Genomic DNA, 21356 nt, shown 5'->3' on the forward strand with positions numbered 1-21356 from the left:
TTTTATTAGGACCTCTTACAGATATAACAATCTACAATTGAATTTGATGAAATATAGTTGTACAGTTGCTGCTACCATCATTTTCGGAACATTTTCTTTCTTCTTCAACTCTTTTATGGGGGGAGGCTCACAGCCATCCTCCCAGTAGCCAGACTGCAGTGGGCCCCACTCCCTGCTGTTTAAGAGACAATGGACGCCTGCAGACATCTATTTGGTTCCAGTAGGTGGGGTTTACACCCTACTGACAATGGTTCCTATGCAGATCTAGGGAATAGGTCTAAGTTAAGCCACCATCCTAAACCTAGGATCTGCCCATCTCGTCACATATATAACCGCAATCCCTCCCCTTCCTATTGCGTGTATGTCCCAAGATCACCCCCTCTCATTACGGTATTACCTATAGGACAGCCCCTTCCAGTGACATATTTCCTCACCTGTAATTAGGGGGTTTACACGTCCCCAGAGAATATAAAAGGCCTGGGCTAGCATTAAATCTCTCTCTCTCCCTCCAAGTGGACCATCATGCGGGGCAGAGGTGAGCATGCTACCATGAATTGTGTCTGACTCCATTTATTTCAATACTTCACTTCTATCTCTCATGCTCTCAATAACTTTACTATGATCTTTACTTATTATCGCTGTACAATTGCACCTACCAGACCCGTAATGATGTGTTAGGGGCTGGCTTCACCTGACACTCTTTGATATCAGCTTCCTTTTATCTCTTCCCTCCTCCACCTTTAATACTGGTAATTTATATATTATGATGATGAGTATTTTTGCCATATCTTATACCACCCAATGTATCTTTCACCTACCATTCTGTTATTCGCTCCCCTCCAGTAGGGTTATATAGTCATCATTGTTATCAGTCTCCCTTTTTCCCCACCCTTCACCCCCTCTCTTCCTGTACCCTCAAGGAATCATTACTCCAGTTGCTGTTTCTGAGGGGTTTATCTATCTTGGATTTGAAATATATTAAAAATGGTCACTAAAATAAAAACAAAAAAACCCACCAAAATCACCCTTACCAACTCAATACTGACTCATAGTGACCCCCTGTGGGTTGCAGAGACTGTAACTGTTTAGAGGAGTGGGAAGCCCAGTTTTTCTACCAACCATCACTACACTACCAGGGCACCCATAACCAGTCTGCTTATTTGTATCTTTCCAAAATGCTTATGATTTTTAATTCTGCTTCCAAAATAGAACCTTAAGAGTTACAGAGTTTGAGGAACCGGCATATTTTATTGCACATAAATAAGAATTTAACTCTATCCTCCAATCATAAAAAAGGGGAGGACCACTTTCTTGAGAATTCTTTGGGATCAAATATAAACTCCAGAGTAATTTTCTCTAAACAATAAACAGCCAAAGTAGGATGAAGCTGGTTTTCTCTCCAAGCATGTAACAAATGTACGCAAAAGCACGAAGCCAAAGATTTCTCCCATGGGTATAACACAAGACATTTAACATGCTTCCTCCCCCTGAAGCCAAATAGCTGCATAGCCAGCAGGAATTATTACTCAGCCTGGTTAAGTGGCTACTTGAGTACCTCTTTGAAGCATCAATTTAAAGTAGTAATTCACAATAAGAGGTGGAGAAAAGAGCACACACTTCTTTCAGAAATACAGCTCCAGAAGTGAACATGTGCAGGTAGATATGCACACTCTACGGAGACTGTATTACACGCCCACTCCTTCTTATGGGGAAGTGCAGAAAAATTTGGGTGTGCTAGAGTAAGGGGTAAGACAACAGATAAGTACATAGATGGATACCCACAGATATATAGGTCAATTAATACCAGATTAGTTAGAAGAGGGGAATTCAATTCAAGATATTGCTCAGATATGACATCCCCACCACCTAGTTCATTCCATGGCCACACCTTAGATCAAGTCGTTTTATGCATTAATTTAATTCCTAATGCACTGCTTCTTATTACTTCAAAACATCAAATGGTGGCCTTTCTAAATAAGTTATGCGACTAGTTATTTGTCTGCTTAAAATCAATCTTTCCAATATCAGCCACAGGGCCAAAGAAATTATTTTGCACAAAGTAGATACTCAAATTGGTTGAATGAATAAATAATAGCAGCCCTGTGTAAAACAGGTATTGCTGGTATTCCAAAGACAGGCACATTTGTTTCTTCACCCCCCTCCTTTTCCTACATTATAAAACCTCGGGGAAAACCCCCCACAATTTCTATACAAGATTCATAATTATCTGGACTTAAAAAATGTTCAAAGCAGCCTTCCCTTTCCAATAAAAACATAGCTCATGTTGTTGTTAGGTGCGTAACAGAAGGAAACGCCGTCCAGCCCCACACCACCTGCGTAATTGGCAACTGTTCCTATGCTTACGCCCATTGTTACAGCCAAGATGTCAATTCAGTCCCTTGAGGGCCTTGCTCTTCTTCGCTGCCCTTCTGTTTTCTCAAATATGATGTCTTTCTCCAGGGACTGGTCTCTCCAGATAATATGTCCAAAGTACAGCAGATGAAGTCTCACCATCCTTGCCTCCAAGAAGCACTCTTCCAAGGAGCATTCTGGGTTTGTCCTCTGAGCAGTTCTTGGTACTTTTAATAACTCTCTACAGCACCACAATTCACATGTACCAAATCTTCTGTGGCCTTCTTTATTAAATGTCCCACTTTCACATGCAAGTGAGCAACTGAAAACACCATGGCATGGTAACCTTGCTCTTTAATGCTTTAAAGAGGTCTTGTGCAGCAGATCTACCTAATTCAACAAGTCTTTTGAACTCTTGACTGCTGCTTCCATGAGCACTGATTGTGGATTCAAGCATGATCTATTCCTTGACAACTTCAACCTTTTCTCTGTTCATCATGATGTCACCTATTGGGCCGGTGATGAGGATTTGGGTTTTCTTTATGTTGAGTTGTAATCCACACTGAAGGCTGCATCAAATGAGCACAAGGAAGTGTTTTGGACTCCCATTCTTCTCAAGGTTATCCATAATTTGCTATGATACATACACTTGAATGCCTGACAAAGTGAGTAAATACAAGTAAACATCTGTTGGGTATTCTTTCCTTTCAGTCAAGGTCCACCTGTCATCAGCAATATAATATCCCTGCTTCCATGTCCTCTTCTGAATCGGCCTGAACTTCCGGCAGAACCCGGCTGCTACGGTAGGCTCAGAGGCACACTTTCCTTCTACTTCTTGTTAAGTACACAAAAGAGGGGAAACGATACTTCTTGAGAAAAAAAACCATATAGCTATGGATTAAAATTCTATGTTAACAGAAACAAACAGAAAAGCCGTAATTTCAAGATTTGTGCATGTTTTAACCTTACTGGAAGGAAAAACTTGCTTTTCATCAGTGCTCTTTCTTCCTTTTGCTTTTATTTAATCATTTTATTGGGGGCTTGTACAACTCTTTATCGCAATCCATACACAGATCCATTGTGTCAAGAACATTTGTACATTTGTTGCCATCGTCATTTTCAAAACATTTGCTTTCTACTTGAGCCCTTGGTATCAGCTCATTTCCCCCCTCCCTCATGAAACCTTGATAATTTATAAATTATTATAATTTTGTCATGTCTTCTACTGTCTGACATCTCCCTTCACGCACTTTGCTGTGGTCCACCCCCCAGGGAGGAGGTCATATGTAGATCCTTGTCATCGGTTCCGCCTTTCCACCCTCCCCTCCCCCCAGGGTCCAGTCATCGCCACTCCCACCACCATCAGTACTCTTTATAGGAAGTAGACAATAGACAAATTCAGAACAATGATAGGAATACAGAAAAGTTTAATTATGGTGTAAGGAAGATGCTTTGTCTTCTCTCTGTCAGTTTTAATATTTGGAGATAATTACATCAAGTTAGGACGGCTCCAATGTTCAACTTTTTTTTCTTTGTAATTTAACTTTTATTAATTGCTACATAACATACTACGTACTATATTGCATCCGCTTCTGTAGCTGGCGGAGGTGAACATTATCAAATTGTTTGTTCTGCAGTCAGAAAAATGTTGCCTTAGTCAATGTTCTCCAAACCCTTAGATACAGGAGCGATTCACCCCAGAGACACGCCTATCTCTCTCCATCAAACTCCACTGGTACGGAAAATGAGCAACTCTCTTCTCCTTGCCCCCGTTAGAGAACTTGCGGATATGAGCCGTCGCTATCCCGGGAATCACCAGACAGGTCGCCATAACAGCGAGTCCGGGGGAGAATCTCAAACCACATCGCGGCGAGCTTTCCTCCAAGACCACTTAAAGGTGACCCGCTTTCCCCTCAACTCCAATGTTCAACTTTCATCCCATGAGTAAGACATACAAATGCCAGAAAAATGTGCCACATCAAAACTGCTGTAACTGGCAATAAGTCTATGTTAAGATTTGAAAATTTGAGAAAGCGTAGCGCAGTGATATAGCTTTGATATCTATGGGATTTGGCAAGTCACCCTTGTAAGTGGAAAAGTTCATTGAATTTTAAAAACTCCTATAAGTTGCATGTGAGTCATGTGAGTTCTATGTGAGTCCTGCTCAATTTGAGAACTAACCACTGGAACTAGGAGAATGAGGGCCAATGTAGACAATTCATATATGGATTGGTATTAAACCCTTAGGAATTTTCATATGCAGACTCCCCTGAAGCTTGAGGCAACAAGAAGACAAAGAAAAATTGCTAAGTAAGATGGTTCATATCAAAATAATGATGTATAAATTACCAAGGGCATATGAGGGAGGGGGGAAAGGGGAGGGAGGGAAAAAAAAAAAGAGGACCTGATGCAAGGGGCTTAAGTGGAGAGCAAATGCCTTGAGAATGATTGGGGCAGGGAATGTATGGATGTGCTTTATACAATTGATGTATGTATATGAATGGATTGTGGTAAGAGTTGTATGAGTCCCTAATAAAATGTAAAAAAAGAAAAGAGGAGAAAAAAATGATTAGGGCAAAGACTGTACAGATGTGCTTTATACAATTGATGTATGTATATGTATGAACTGTGAAAAGAATTGTATGAGTCCCTAATAAATTGTTAAAATAATAAAAAAAAGATGGTTCATATCCCAGAAGTGTCGACAATTAAGAAACAAGGAAGAGAACACACCCTGGGGAGCTAGCCTCTAAGAATCTGAAGCAGCTCACTTTTTTTTGCAGGAATAAGAATGCTTTGAATCTCCAAGGAATGAAATCGCTGCAGAGGAAAGAGGAGGATAAATGCACTGTTATCATCGGCACAGTTCCCTTCTCTAGTGATTCTCATCAGTCCCTCCCAGCCACAGTTCCTAAGCAGGCAGAGATTATGACTCACTTGCAAACCTAAGCAAACCAAGTGTCATCAAACAACAAAGGGGGAGGAACTTGGCATTTAAGGTAAACAATGAAGATAGAAAAATGGAAACAGTAAGTGCCATTTCATAGAATCTAGCAGGCAGGCTACTTTTAAAAAATGCAAAATTACTTTTAATGTACACTTTTTGCTACATCAGACAAGGAATTAAATCTAATTTTGCCCTTTCAACAAAAACTGTCTTAACATGTCAACTCTGACAAAATCCCTGCTTGCTGAATTTTTATTAGGTTGGTAAAAAGCTCATAGACTCATATTTGAAAATGACAATTTGACAACAACTGGGCAAAGACTTAGATAGACATTGCAGGAGTGTATATACAAATGGCCATCAAGCACCTGAAAAGATTATTAACATCGGTCATCATTTAGGGAGCTGCACGTGAAAACCACTCAGAGACACTCTGTCACCCCATACTGGAATGGTTGTCATCAAAGTAAAACAAAGTAGGATCTGGAACAAATGCAAAATGGTAGTCCATGTCGAAAACAGTTCAGTGGGTCCTCACAAAGCATAGATTTTACTGCCAAATGTTTTTTGTTATATACTCACACAGATTTATACATATTTGCCACCATAAGACTATTTTTTTAAAAAAGGATATTGTTGATTCTATTTCTTCAGATGGCCTGTGTAATTCTCGTATGTTTCTTTTACACCATCCCCAAATTAATAACAACAACAAAAGAATTTGGCCAACAAATATAGTCTACAAAAAATAATTAAAATAATCCCTCCAGATGGCTTATCCCTTCAACCTGAGTACTGGTTTGAGTGGCTGAAAAATGAGCAGGAGAACCAGTAAAACTGAAATGGACTTGGAGGCTGTAGTGACAAACAAGCTCACCTCAAAGGATACTTTGAAAGCATTTAAGTCACTAGGGAAATAATTAAGGAGGATTTAGCAAAGGCAAAGATGTGGTGAGACTTATAACAGGGCTGGACATGGTTTATAAATTAAGTCATTTTAATAGAGAGACAATAAAAATCAAGGTTTTTTCGTGACTAATATGAGAGCATGTTGTCAACATTAAGGAAGCATGAAAATAGATACATTTCACTTTTACTGACAAAGCCCAAGTCACAGCACAGGATTTTATGAACTACTTGCAAAAATAAGGATTTGGTCTCAAACTAATGAGATTAATCTGAGAAAAAAAAAAGAAAAACACAAAATTACAGCACCTAAACAACTTCTGTAACCATGTAAGAGACTTATGTGAAGATTGGAGAGAAATGAGGAAAAGTTTAATGCTAATACTTTGAGATTATCTAATGGCCTTTCGATGTCATTCAATACTTATACAATTGGGAAAAGCACAAAAAGCGACACCGTTTAAGGCTGGTTTTATACATTGTCCCAGTCTAGTTTTCCTTTGCCTGGTTGAAGCAGAGGCTTTTTTTGGGGGGGGGAGGGGGGGTGCGCATTTTAGGAGAGACTGTTCTGTTTAAAACGACTGCTGGAGTCGATTTTGAAAACTGGTGCTGATATTACTGGAAATGTTATAATTCTGCAAATACTTTTGATCTCGATAACTTGTGGAGCTCTAAGATGGCACTATTTTGTACTGAAAAATACAAAGATCATCAATTCCACATTAAAAGAATGTGAAAGTTGATAACACAGCAGAGGTAACCTTTTAATCTCCAGGCATTTCTCTAGGTAGGCAATATCATTCTGAATGCAATTTTAATACAGATGCCAAGTCAGAAAACATAATGTTGCTTCATTTCACTATGCCCTTTCTTTGTTACTGCGTATTCTTCACTGTCAGGTAGGTGCCCAGATAAATGTAAGGGTTAAAAAACAATGTCCCCCCCAAACCCCAGGTTCTAAAAAGGTTCCCTTTGTTGTAATTATAAATCTTCCTTATTTGATGTACCAGGCGCTGCAAGAAGGCAATTGAAAAACAGAACTAAAGTAGAATGGCATTTCTCAACAAACTTTCTGAAGCCCCCTTTGTGCATGTAAATCTGTGACATTTCTTAAAAGCAGAAAATGTCAACTTCACAACCTAGGAAGTGTTTCAGGTTACCATATATACTCGTGTATAAACCGAGTTTTCCAGCACATGTTTCATGAAGTTTTCGTAGTAAAATTAGGTGCCTCAGCCGATATTCGCGTCGGCTTGTACTTGAGTACAGACGGTAGTGAACAAGGAAGACGTTGCCACTATCTTCCTGTTCCCCACATGAGTTAAGCCTAGGCAGCTGGTTCCAAGCTGTAACCCACCAGCTTGTCAGCAAGAGTTTTATTTTCTCCTCGGGTTGAAGGAAATCAACACAAAATGAACCAAACCAAATTACCACCAGGTGAATTTTGGATGAACTAGTATGTAGCTTGTAAAGATGGCTACCAAGAGTTGTTATCATGTATCTTGGGAATATGTAATCGATAATACCTTCCAGGCTCTCAAAAGGGCGAGATTTCTTTCTAATTAGTTTCTATCCTTAAAGGATTGTCTGTGATGTACAGTTATGTCTGTGGTTTAACACTTTTCGATAGTAAAACTATTTTTGTTCTTTTTCTGCATTTGTGAAAAGGAGTTTCTGGGTTGGCGTGGGGTCTTTACCTATTTTTACCCAACAGTATGCCCAAAAGGATGGGAAGTGGTCTGGAAGAGCCTGAACTGAGTAGCTGTAAAGGTCTTATGTTCATTCACACAGTCAGGTAAAATATCTTTAACCACACAAAAAAAGTCTCTCTCTGGCTCTCTTCTTTTGAAGTACAGCATGGATTCGATAAATTCAAGACCTGGGATGAATGTGTCCAACATTTTGGTGTCTGGATGGAAATGAAACACAACTGAGCTGAGATTATGAGTAATGGTGAGGAAAGGGTCCAAGTGTGTTGTCATAGCACTGTACATAAACAGAGTGGAAAGTTCCAAAACGGAACTTTGGATGAGAATTCTCACCCTTAACAAGTTCAAGTCTCAGCTTATGCTTAATATTTTCCACGTTCCTATTTGTACCTTTTCTCCTGACTTTTTGATGCCAGATCCTTCTGATTGCATCAGGTTACCCATGAACCCTGTCTCTCTACTTAAAGAGTTTATTTCAGGTGGGGATCTAGTTTTGTCTCATGGGTCCCTTAGAGGCATCTAGCAAATTTTGATGATTTATCTAAGAAACCGGCAACAGAGCAAAGGAAAAAATCCAGGTAAGAGTAAGGTCAGTTTTCTAATAGAATAGCATTATGAAAGGTGTTTTACAGTGAACATGTAAATGAATTGGAAGAGATAAAGAATGGTGGACCCTCAACTAAGAGAAATACTACAGAGGGTAAGTCTATCAGTGTTTCTAGGATCTGAGCTGCAGCTACTATTTGAAATAAAATGGTTGATTGTTTTCCATTAATTAAGTTTTCCATTAGACATTAAGAAATGACTTTCTGCATCTCAAGAAGTTTGAACAAGTCTCCTCAGGGTCTACTGTTGAAACTAAAAAAATATAATGAGTACTACTCGAGACTTGCATTATATATAAAAGACAGCTATAACATTTATTTTTTAATTTCCTACCATTTTTTAACATTAAATGTCATCAATTTATAAGGGGGCTTCAAAAAGTTCAGGGGAAAATTGTTATCTTTTAATTCCACTTTTTCATGAACTTTTTGAAACCTCTAAGTCCAAAAGCACTGCAACAAAAATATCAAAATGTGATGCTATTTGTTTCTTGGCTTATTGTTCAATTAGGTTTATATACTTCTGAAGGCGGTTTCCATTTCTTTAATTAACCCTTCCTTGAAGATCTCTGTGGTCTTTGATTCATACCACATCAAAATGGCAGTTTGAGCATCCTAGAAAACTGCAAAATCTGTTCCTTTCTAACGTTAAGTTTTGAAAACAGAGAGAAGGCTGGAGGGGCAAAATCAAGTCTGTAGGGTGGTGGCGTAAGGTTTCTCAACAAAAATATCAATACCTTTGAAGAAATGGGCAGGTGTATTGTTATGATGGAGAAAAAATTCCTCTGTGAAATGTTCTTGGCCTCTTCCTCCCCAATGCAGTTTGATCAATCAGAATAATGCCCACTAGAGATGTCCACATGCTAAAGTCCCTGGAATCTGTGAATAAGTTATCTTACAGGGCAAATGTGACTTTGTAGATAATATCAAATTAAGCATTTATAATGGGGGAACGTCATCTTGGATCACTTGGTGGAGCCTGTATTATAAAAAGGGTCCTTCCGAGTAGAAGTACAATGTAGAAAGATCAGAAAGAGATTTGAAAATCTGGCTTTGAAGATAGAGACCACAATTCAAAGAATTCAGGGAGCCTCTAGAACAGTGGTTCTCAACCTTTCTAACGACGTGACCCTTTCACACAGTTCCTCATGTTGTGGTGACCCCCTCCCAACCATAACATTATATTTGTTGGTAGTTCCTAACTATAATTTTGCTGTTATGAATCAAGTGAGAGGGTTGTTCAACCCCCAAAGGGTCATGACCCACAGGTTGAGAAACGCTGCTCTAGAAGCTGGAGGAGACTCTCTCCTAAAGGCTTTACAAAGAACACAGTCCTGATGATGCCTCGATTCCAGCTCAATAAAAGCTACTGCAGATTGCCAAAATTCTAGGTGTTTAGTCTCTAAGTTTGTAGTAATTCCTTAGAGCAGCAACAGGAAACGAATGCACTGTAGAAATTTTGTTATGCTGAGTTTTCATTTTCATTCAGTCCAAAACACTTCACAAAGTCCTTTTGATTTTTTTCCTTAACCCTTGGATTATGCACTGCTATTGGGTTTCCAAACTAACTGCATTATGGTTAGAGAAAATTCTTGCTTTTGCTAGAATCACGGACCACAATATGATCTCTGTTGGTTCCTTTTCCATGTGCCTTGACAATGATCTTGCATTGTAGTATCTCCTGTTGCTAAATGTTCCATACGTGTCAATTAGGTCAAGCTGGGTGACTGTACTCTAAATTCCTTTCAACTTTGTTTCTTAATTTTAATTATGTGTTTTCCAATTATTTCAAACCTACATTTCTATTCAACTTGTAGCATGCAAAACAGCTATAATAACTGTACTTAACAGACAGTTATAAACCCATTCTGATTGATGTATTTTCCTCCTTAGTAAAGGGTCATGTTTTTTTATTCTTTCTTTGCAAGCATGGTCTCACTGGCTGGCGAATTCTACCAAACATTTAGGAAAGAAATAATAGCAATGTTAAACAGTCTTTTGCCTTTAGGCAAAATTTTCAATGCAGTCCATGAGGTCAGTGTTTCTCAGGTACTAAAACATGGCTAAGACGTCACCAGAAAGCTAGAGATCAGAATCCCTCATGAATATGCATGCAACATTCTACACCACGTTTTAATAAATGGATATACAAGGTTAGAAAAAGAAAGCATCACTACAAAATCATGAAATCCTTTATTAAACAAAAATTACTAACACTTCTGAAATGATGTGGCGTTGCCATGTTCCTAACTCTTCCGCAGAGAATCATGACCTCTTTAGTTTACACCACATCAAAGCAGCAGCTTGAAGGACTCAAATCCCGTTGCTTTTCTATGTTCAGAGTTTTGAGAACAAAATCAAGTCTGAAGGCAAAAAAAGCAGGATTGTGGTGTGGGTCGGGTAAGGTTTCCCAACAGAATTCTTGCAGAACTGTCCGTGCCACCTACAAAGAAGAACCTACCTATATTGTGATGAAAGGAAAAATTCTGTGGCATAATTGTTTTGCCTTTTTTTTTTTAACCCATGCAGTTTCCCATTTTCTCAAAAGTTATCTACTACGCCCCCATGATTATCCTGTGCGCTTTAAGAATGCCTATTGACAGGTTCTGCCTAGAACTTCATTGGTCCAGCAGATTCCTTGGAAGCCAGTTTTCTAATGGAGCCTTCTTTTTTGAAAGCTCTTTCAGGAGACACATGTAGAACTGAGAGAACTTGTTGGCAGTCATCCACTGATTGCAGAGATATTATTGAATGTTTCATTTGAAATAAACCCATGTATGTACCAATACTTTATTATCTCCCCATAAAAATAAAGTATTGTAGAGTTGGTGAATTATTTAACGTGGATCTTCTAGCCCAAGTCTCTAACTCCCACCAAATGACCTCTCCCTGCATTGTTCTGGTAAGAACATGGGGGGAAATACTGTTGGGATTCACCTGTGAGTAACTGTGAACAGGATTCCCTGAAGTTCATCCTCCAGTGTTAAAATGAACCCTCTGAGAATACTCAGGACCTGAGATCCCTGCACAGTGACCCTCCTGGATCTAAATGACAGCCAAACATCAAAGCAGCAGCAGAACCAGAAGCCAGAGCATGGACCAGAGTAACAGACTTTCAAAACAGAAGTGGAGCTGATTGCCTTCTGGCTGAGGCTTACTGGAGTGGGGTGCCTCTGAACAATTAATTTAGGGAGCAAGATGCTGACCCATGAGTTTGAACTGAACACCTTCGTGTTGACGCATACAGCAGAGGGCATTTATTAGCAGAGTTTGGAGAACTCTGTAATGTGTCCTGATAAATAACTGTATCCTGAGCACTTATCACTGGTATTACAACCTACCCCATGACTTTTCTCTAGAGAAGCTGGATTAAAGGAAAAATAGCAAAATTGTAATAAAAACAATTCCCCCAGAGATCAGGAGCAACAAGAGAATATGTGCCCTCATCCTTTCTAGTCAGCATTGTACTGAAAGGTCTAGCTAGTACAACAAGTCATGAAAAAGGAAAGATATAACCAGTTAGAAGAATCACTAACACTAATAAATGAATTTAGAAAGGTTGCAGGATATAAGATTATATTTCCATATTTTAATGACAAATCATAAAAAACTTTACAGCATCAAAACTATGAATTTGATAAAAATATACAAAAGATGAGTATACTGAAAACTAGAAAAAACTGAGAATTAAAAAACAGATAGATGGACAGAGATGCTGTGTTCATGGGTTGAAAGGCTCAATATGTTAATTCTTCCAAAACTGGTGTAGAAATTCAATGTAGGATATTGTGTGCGTGTGTGTGTATGTGTGTGTGAGAGAGAGAGAGAGAGAGAGAGATTACTCAAGTCCTCCCTCAATGCAAGAACACTTTATCCTAATAACCTGGCATTCTGTGATGCTCACCTTCCCGACACAATTGCTGAAGAAAAAAATGGGTGCATAAGCAAATGTGGTGAAGAAAACTGATGGTGCCAGCTATTAAAACAAATAGTGTATGAGGTCTTAAATGTTTGAAGTTAAACAAGCAACCATCTAGCAGGGAAGGGACAAAGCCCACAAGCCTGTATGAGTGATTGTGAGGTACTGACAAGATCAGGTAGCAAGCATCAGAAGACCTAAAACAAACAATTATATCAATGCGAACGATAGGGTCAGACTGGAGACCCAAAGCCCATTTGTAAACAATTGATCATTCCCTTACAGAAGGGGCACAAAGAAGGAATGAGTCAGACAGGGTGCAGCATAGCACAATGAAACACACAACGTTCCTCTGGTTCTTTAATGCTTCCTGCCACCCACTATCTTGACCCCGATTCTACTTTACATACCCGGCTAGAGCGGAGCACGTACCCTGGTACAGATAAGAGCTCTCGACACATGGGATCCAGGACAGATGAACCCTTCTGGCACAGTAATGGTTATAGCAATACCATGAGGATGGAGGAATGTGTGGGGGAGAAGGAGAAACGGGGACCCAATCCCAAAGTTTGATGTATGACCCCTTTACACCCAGGGATACAAACAGAAATGTTGTTTAAAGGAGGTAGTGGACAGTGTAAGGTATGTAAATAATTTAAAGTTTATCAAAGGGTCACAAGAGTGGGAGGTTGGTGGAGAGAGAGAAAAAAGGGCTCAACACATTAGCCTGTGTGATCGCGAGGTGTCAAAGGGATCAGGTATCAGGCATCAGCAAAACAAAAAAATCCTATCATTGTGAATGAGGGGGAGAGTGTGGAGTGGAGACCCAAAGCCCACTGGTGGGCTAGACATCCCCTTACAGAAGTGTCTCGGGGAGAAGAGCCAGTCAGAGTGTGATGTAGCAACTATGAAACATACAACTTTCTTCTAGTTCCTAAATGCTTCCTCCCCCACCTCCGACTATCATGATCCCAATTCTACCTTACATATCTGGCTAGACCAGATGATTTACACTGATACAGGGCGGATGATCCCTTCAGAACCACTAAGTAGTGCGAGTGGCGATACTGGGAGGGTAAAAGGAGGGTGAGTTGGAAAGAGGGAACTGATTACAAGGATCTACATGTGACCTCCTCCCTGGGGGACAACAGAAAAGTGGGTGAAGGGAGACGTCGGATGGTACAAAATACGACAAAATAATTTATAAATTATCAAGGGCTCATGAGGGAGAGGGCAGCAGGGAGGGAGGGAGAAAAATGAGGAGCTGATGGAGAGCAAATGTTTTGAGAATGATGAGGGCAAAGAATGTACAGATGTGCTTTACACAATTGATGTATGTATGGATTGTAATAAGAGTTGTATGAGCCCCTAATTAAATGATTTGAAAAAAAGTAAAAAGGGCTCAAGTAGAAAGAAAATGTTTTGAAAGGAATGGTGGCAACATATGTACCAATGTGTTTAATAAAATTGATGTATGTTTTGTTAAAAGAGATGTAAGAACTCAGAGCAGACAATGCAGAGAGGACTATAAGGCCAGCCCCACCACGAGTCATGACATCCCTCACAGATCCATAGTGCTACAGGGGACAACAGTGGAGACAGTGCAGGAATTGTACCTGATCTGACACCACCACATTGGGGTGAAACACTAAGGGCATGCAACAGAGCAGCTGCAAGGGGAGCAAAGGAATGAAGTCCCCAGGGAATACCAAAAATAGACTTTGGGGTCAGGGTGTGGCACCCCATCAGACTCAACCAGAAAACATTCCTAAATGTCAACAAACTGATCTGGAACTATTTATAGGCTTTTCTTTTGTCATTGAGGTTTTTGGGTAGTAGTTTTGTTTTGCTCGGTCTTGTTTTTGTGCTTATTATTGTCTCTGTATGTCTCTCTACAGAAGATAGGCGGGCAAAAGGATCCAGAAGAGAAAACAATGGATTGATGGTTCCATGGTGACACAAGAATGGGAGGGGCAGAGGAAAGGAAGGTGGGTGTCAAGAACTCAGGGACAAGAGAACAACAAGTGATATAAAATCAATGACGAGGAGGGTATAGGATGCCTGGTGGGGCTTGATCAGGGCAATGTAGCCGAAATGAACTACTGAAACCCTAATAAAGACTGAACGTGATAGTGGGACAAGAGGAAAGTCAAAGGAAATAAAGGAATGACCAAGGAGGCAAAGGGCATATACAGAGGTCTAAATACAGGCATGTACATATGTAAACAGATTTATATATAATGATAGGGAAATAGATGTATGTGCATATATTTATATGTTAAGTATTAAGGCAGGAGACAGACATTGGTTCTAATACTGCATCCCATAAAGCTCACCTTCCCTACATAATGGCTAAAGACAAAATGGGTGTCTAAGCAAATGTGGTGAAGAAAGTTGATGGTGCCTGGCTATCAAAAGATATAGTGTCCGGGGTCTTAAAGGCCTTAAGATAAACAAATGTCCATCTAGCTGAGAAGCAACAAAGCACACATGGAAGAAGCACATCAGCCTGTGTGATCATGAGGCGTTGATGGGATCAGGGATCAGGCATCAAAGACACAGGAAAAAACCCCATATCATTGTGAATGAGGGGAGGGCAGAGTGGAGCCTCCAAGCCCATCTGTAGACAATTGGACATCCCCTTACATATGGTAACAAGGAAGAGACAGCTGGTGTAGTACTGAAGAAACATACAACTTTCCTCTAGTTCTTTAATGCTTCGTCCCCCTCACTATCATGACCCCAATTCTACATGTATACGGGTACAAATAAGAGCTGGAAACACACAGAATACAGGACAGATACACCCCGCAGGATCAATAGTGGGAGTAGTGATACCAGGAGGGGAAGGGGAAGGTGGTGGAAGAGGGGTATACAATGATCTACATATAACCCCCGCCCAGGAGGTGGACAACAGAAAAGTGGGTGAAAGGAGACATCGGTCAGTGTAAGACATGAAAAAAAAATTATCAAGGTTTCATGAGGGAGGGAGGGTGGGGGTAAGGGGAAATGAGCTGATACCAAGGGCTCAAGGAGAAAGTAAATGTTTTGGAAATGATGATGGCAACATATGTACAAATGTGTTTGAAACAATGGCTGTATGCATGGATTGTGATGAGTTGTACGAGCCCCGAAAATGATTTAAAAAAAATATTGGAACCACCAAAACAACTCTAAAATAAACAAAGAGGATTTAATGTTACCTGATTTTAATGCTTCGTATCATACTTCATTAATCCTAACAGTGTGGTACTAATAAGAACAAAATAGAGAAACCAGAAACAGACCCACCTATTTAACGATATTACATATTTTGAAAGGGTGAAAACAAAACTAAATGAAAAAGATAGCTTGCTACTCCCATACATTGCTGGTCAGGACGTAAAATAGAACCACTTTGGAAAACAATGGTTTTCAATTTATTTAAGGGAAGGAAAAAAACAACACTAGGTATTTCCTCAAGAGAAATGGCAACATTTATCCATACAAAGGCTTGTACATAGATGCTCACAGCAACTTTAACTGAACATTTTATTAGGGACTCATACAACTCTTATCACAATCCACACATATATATACATCAATTGTGTAAAGCACATCTGTACATTCTTTGCCCTAATCATTTTCGAAGCATTTGCTCTCCACTTAAGCCCTTTGCATCAAGTCCTCGCAACTTTAATAGCCCAAAGTTGGAACAGCTCCAAAAACCTATCAATAGGTGAATGAGTCCACTGTGATTCTATCTATACTGACTGTATAAGCAATTAAAAAATGATGGTGGAGGGGCAGAAAAAAGGGGAGTCGATACTGTGGACACAATGTGGAAAGAAAATGTTTTGAAAATGATGGTGGGAACATATGCATAAATGTGCTTGATACAATTGATGTATGGATTGTCCTAAGAGCTGTAAAAGCCCCCAATGAAATTATTTTTTTAAAAAGAGCTACCTGTATATGCAACACTGATGGATGTCAAAATAATAATGCTTAGTGGAAGAGGTCAGACAAAAATAGTTTACATTTTCTTATTTCATTTATAAACACCCTAGGAAATACAAATGCATCTATAGTTATGTTACTGCCTGCTTGGGCCATAGTGTCTGGGTAGAGCTATAAGGAGAAATTAAAAACAGGCATGAAGAAACTTTCTGGGGTGACAGTTTTACAAATGTCTGAAAAAATGTTAAAACGGATATACTTCTATGTATCCTAAGGTTATATCATTTACGCCACAATAAAACTGTTAAAGGGAAGTTTCTAAACCTATTAAAACACAAGCAAATCCATATATCTATTATGCATGCAACTACTAAAAATAATGTGTTCACTGACAGAATTATCTCCAACTTGTTTTTTATGTTCTAAAGTAGCATATACATATTTTCCCCATTATGAAAAGATATATATCTGTATATCCATGTTATGATATTTCAAAGTTTTTTTCCTTTAACTTTTATCTTTGACTTGTTCCACCCCAAAATGAAACCGTTATAACAGTAATATCCCTCTCTTGCCTAAAGTGAACAATATTAATAGTTTCTGGTATGTATTCTTTTATACTTCTGTGGTTCATACAGTCACAACCAAATATACAGATATATTTTAAATAGAAAAATGGGATATTATTCAAGGTATTCCCTAACGACTCATTGTCATTTATGTTGTGATAAGCATCCTCCACACCAATACCAATCTTATCTATGTATCAACCTTTCTAATATGCCATAGCATGTAGATGCACACTACATCAGACATTGATTGCTCTGCAAAGACTTAATGTTTTTTCCTTCACTTCTTCATGTATACATACCACACAAACATAGATTCATCTATTTTAATAGATAGTACCAGATATAGTTCTAAAAGGTCGAAATAATTTTTATTTCTACCAGGAAGAGATGTATGCAGGGCATCATTCATTCACTGTGTATTTGCCAAAGGGATGGCTGCAGTCAGAGCACCCCACGTTCACTAACGCATGAAGCATCTTTTCTTATTCTCATGGGCTGTGGGGCCTTTCTACTGTTAATTGCCTCTTTCTACCATTTGCCCAAGCACTTGTCGGACTTTACACTTTACCTGGCTGACACTCTTCTGCTAAGTCGGATGTTTATCTTAATTTTGTTTTGAAAAAATGTTTTTCCAAGACAAAATTCAAACTATTTAAATTTATAATTTTATATTTATCTTATCTTCATGTATTTATATTATCATCAGTAATGAATATGGGCTATCTTTGAAAACAGGTTGAAAATGAAATGTAATTAATTTGAAAGGAAAGCAAAAAAGTCTTTTTTGGGGGGTACATTGACAAAAATTTAAATTTATTCGCCGGATAGGGCAAGATATGACAAAATAATAATTTATAAATTATCAAGGGCCTGTGAGAGAGAGGGGAGCGGGGAGGGAGAGGAAAAAACAGGACCTGATGCAAAGGGCTTAAGTGGAGAGAAAATGCTTCGAAAATGATTAGGGCTAAGAATGTACAGATGTGCTTTATTCAATTGATGTATGTATATGTATGGATTGTGTTAAGAGTTGTATGAGCCCCTAAAAATTTTTTTTTTTAAAGAACTGAAGGGAAAAAATGGCAAATGAGTCAAATGACAAAAATAAAGATGCACCCATTCATTCTTTTGATATAAAGACTGTATTTATATCACAAGATTATATTATTTAGTTAGTTGTATTTATTATTTAGTGTTCCTATAAAATAACAAAATATAATTGGACATTTTTATGTTAATTAGAAAATAAAGTAAGCAAAGTAATATGTCAAAAAAAAAAAGACACTTGGCAATTGAGACTGCTACAAATACAAGAACCAAACTAGACCCACTGCCATCCCATTCATTTCATCTCCCCACGACAAACTGCATTAGGTTGCTGTGTGCTTTTTAAAAGAGTCTGGGGGTGGGGGGAAGCTGTCAAATATATAGTATATGAACACTTGTATAAATAAAAGTTCCTAAATGTTCATTAAAAAACAATAAAAACAAACAAAATTTAAATTTATTCAGTATATAAATAAATCTTTAAATTATAAAGATTTTCAAATGGTTCCACATGCAATAGAATGGAACCATTGGAGTAAGATTCACACTCTAAGCTCATTTATTTCTTTGGTCCTTGAGCCTTATCAGTATAAGAAACTAATCTTTTTGGTCAATGACAGGACCATTTCCTGCCCTCTCAGTACTAAAAATTTTATTACGAGACTATAAACCCTATTGGAATTGATTATAGTCACGGTTGAATGTGATTGAACTACTGCAATGTATGAGATGTGAATTTATGTTGGTGAAATTGTTCAAAATAAAGCTCCTTTGAAGAACTTGTAAAGACTCTTCATCCCGAGAAAAGGTTTCCTAAGGTAGAATTCAGGAATCAACCAGAAGATAACAAATTTAGTGAGGACTCAGACGATGACTGTGTACAGCCACGGGAGCTTTGAAGACCGCCAGTTGCTTAAATAAGCAGCCCCGCCCCCGGCACGTGCTTTCCTGGGATTTTCACTGTTGAGGTTTCATGGCCACAGGTGGTGTTGGTTCTCGAGTGCAGGACATGGGTGACCTTTATAGCCTGTTTCTTTAACCTCTCACGGGTGGGGAGGGGGGGTAGAAGGGGAAAGCGAGAGAAGCTTCAACAACAAAATAAAAAGACATTCTCCCCCCCCCCCGCCCAAAAATAATAAAATAAAGCAACTCAAATAAATAAAACAAAAAAGACCACAAACCCACTTAATGTACCCTTGCTAATTTACATAAAGACTTGCATTAAAGGTCCAGGTTTGAGAGAACAGGGATTGTATCTTCCTCGTACCCTGTATGTAACTAATATCTGAAATAGAATGAGTCGACAGCGGATGCTCACTGAATAGCTATTGATAAAATAACTGACCTATCAAAATTAAGCACAAGGTTTCTGTCTCTCATTAACAATAAGATTGGTTAAGTCAGCTTGTACCAGGTAGGTACAACTACATTGCCCTCATTTAGGGAGGAGGAAACTAAATGTCGTAGAGGTTAACCAGAACCCAGAGAGACAAATAGATGTAACTTAAAACACTTTTTTTTTGGTCTTTTGATTTCAAATAAAATCTTACCCATCGTTAAAAAAAAAACAAAAAACCACCACTCCACGCCCCCCCTCCCCCCGGGTTCACTAAATACTCTGCCTTCTCAACCCTAACTGAATTCCAACTACTTTTTTTTGTTGTTGTTATACTGTTTCGCACGTGTCGCCAGATGGTGCTGAGTTGAGTACAGAAGTTGTTGGGACAATCACACGGCAGTGACTACACTGAAGGCTGCTCCAAAAGCTTCAGCAAGAACAGTCAGTTATGCCCTTCTTCCACAATGACAACAGAGACGACTCCACTGAGGCCACAGGCATATTTTCTAGGCCTCTATGTTATTATATGTTACTCTCTTTCTCTAGCCTCTCCACCACTTCACTCTCAGTTTGTCCAACTGTGGAGGCTTGTGTGTTGCTGCGATGCTGGAAGCCATGTCACTGGTATTTCAAATGCCAGCAGGGTCCCCCAAAGTGGACACGTTTCAGGGAAGCTTCCAGACTAAGAAGAATGAATTGGCTGTCTGCTATGGGGCAAGCAGCCGCTGAAAACCGTATGCACAGCATTGCAACATTGTCAGCTACTGAAGGCCGAATGAAGAGAAGCAGAACTTTATCAGTGACAGAGTCTGAAACTGAGCCAGTCAGGTGAGAAGGCTATGACTGAGGAGAGCTGCCTTCTCTAAAGACTCCACCATAATGACCCGAATGGAAAGGCTGTGAGAGAATAAAGACTTCAGGACCTCCATTAGCTCCTGGGGCATGGCTTGAAATGAGAGGAAACGGCTGCTAAAATCTAATAACGAACTTGGAATGTTCTTGTAGGTACTTTTTGCGCTTCAATGCTTTCGACCATCATAAAAATATAAAGCAATTTGAGGGACGCCAAGCATAGATGCAGAAACGTCAACCACTACAGCACAAATATTAAGTTAATGAGAATACATTTCAACAGTTACCTTTTCTACTCCACTGCTTTCCATCATTAATAGAACATTGCATCTTGTTCGCTTGGATCTATAAACCTGCATTTAAAAAAACCCTGTATCAGGAGCCCCTGGATTACACGAAGATTGTGGCATTAGGATTGGAGGAAGGCTTATTAACATTTTGCAGTATGCAGATAATACAACCTTGCTTGCTGACAGGAGGAATTGAAGCACTTTCTGCTGAAGATCAAGGATTGTAGCCTTCAGTATGGCTTATAACTCAAAGACCAAAATTCTCACAACTGGACCAACACGTAACATCATGATAAGTGGAACAAAGGTTGAAGTTGTCCACAATCAATGCTCATGGAAGCAGCAGTCAGGAGATTATTAAGATGTTTTTCATGAGGTAAATATGCTGCACAAGACTTCTTCAGAGTATTGAAGAGTAAGGATGTTTCTTTGAGACTAAGGTGCGCATGACCCAAGCCATCGTATTCTCCATTGTATCACGTATGTGAAAGTTGGACATTGAATAAGAAAGACCATATAAAAATCAATGTATTTGAATTGTGATGTTGGAGAAGAATATTGAGAGTACCATGGACTGCAAATAGGACAGACCAATTTGTCTTGGAAGAAGTCCAGAGTGCTCTTGTAGGCAAAGATGGCAGGACTTCATCTTACATACTTTGAACATACTGTCAGAAGAGACCAGTCCCTGGAGAAGGACAATGTCGTCTCTTGCTCTGTTGTGAATGGGATGCTATGGGTAGGAGCTGACTCGATGGCACCTAGCAAGAACATTATCAGAGGAGTCCACATGGCTAGTCTTTGCAAAGGGCAAAGGAGTCAACTCCATGCAATGAGCCACATCTTAAGAAAGGCACTGACTTCATCTCTATCTTATCGATT

At 39.1% G+C, this 21356-nt stretch overlaps 1 protein-coding gene and 1 pseudogene across 13 annotated transcripts in view; both read right to left on the bottom strand.

The window, feature by feature from the left end:
* Positions 1-21356, bottom strand: part of EIF4G3 (eukaryotic translation initiation factor 4 gamma 3) — a 382761-nt gene that overhangs the window by 98372 nt on the left and 263033 nt on the right. The window lies entirely within an intron of this gene.
* LOC142450204 (NADH dehydrogenase [ubiquinone] 1 alpha subcomplex subunit 1 pseudogene) lies at positions 4028-4183 on the bottom strand (annotated as a pseudogene).

The sequence above is a fragment of the Tenrec ecaudatus genome, chromosome 1 (genome assembly GCF_050624435.1).
Source record: "Tenrec ecaudatus isolate mTenEca1 chromosome 1, mTenEca1.hap1, whole genome shotgun sequence".
Classification (NCBI taxonomy): domain Eukaryota; kingdom Metazoa; phylum Chordata; class Mammalia; order Afrosoricida; family Tenrecidae; genus Tenrec; species Tenrec ecaudatus.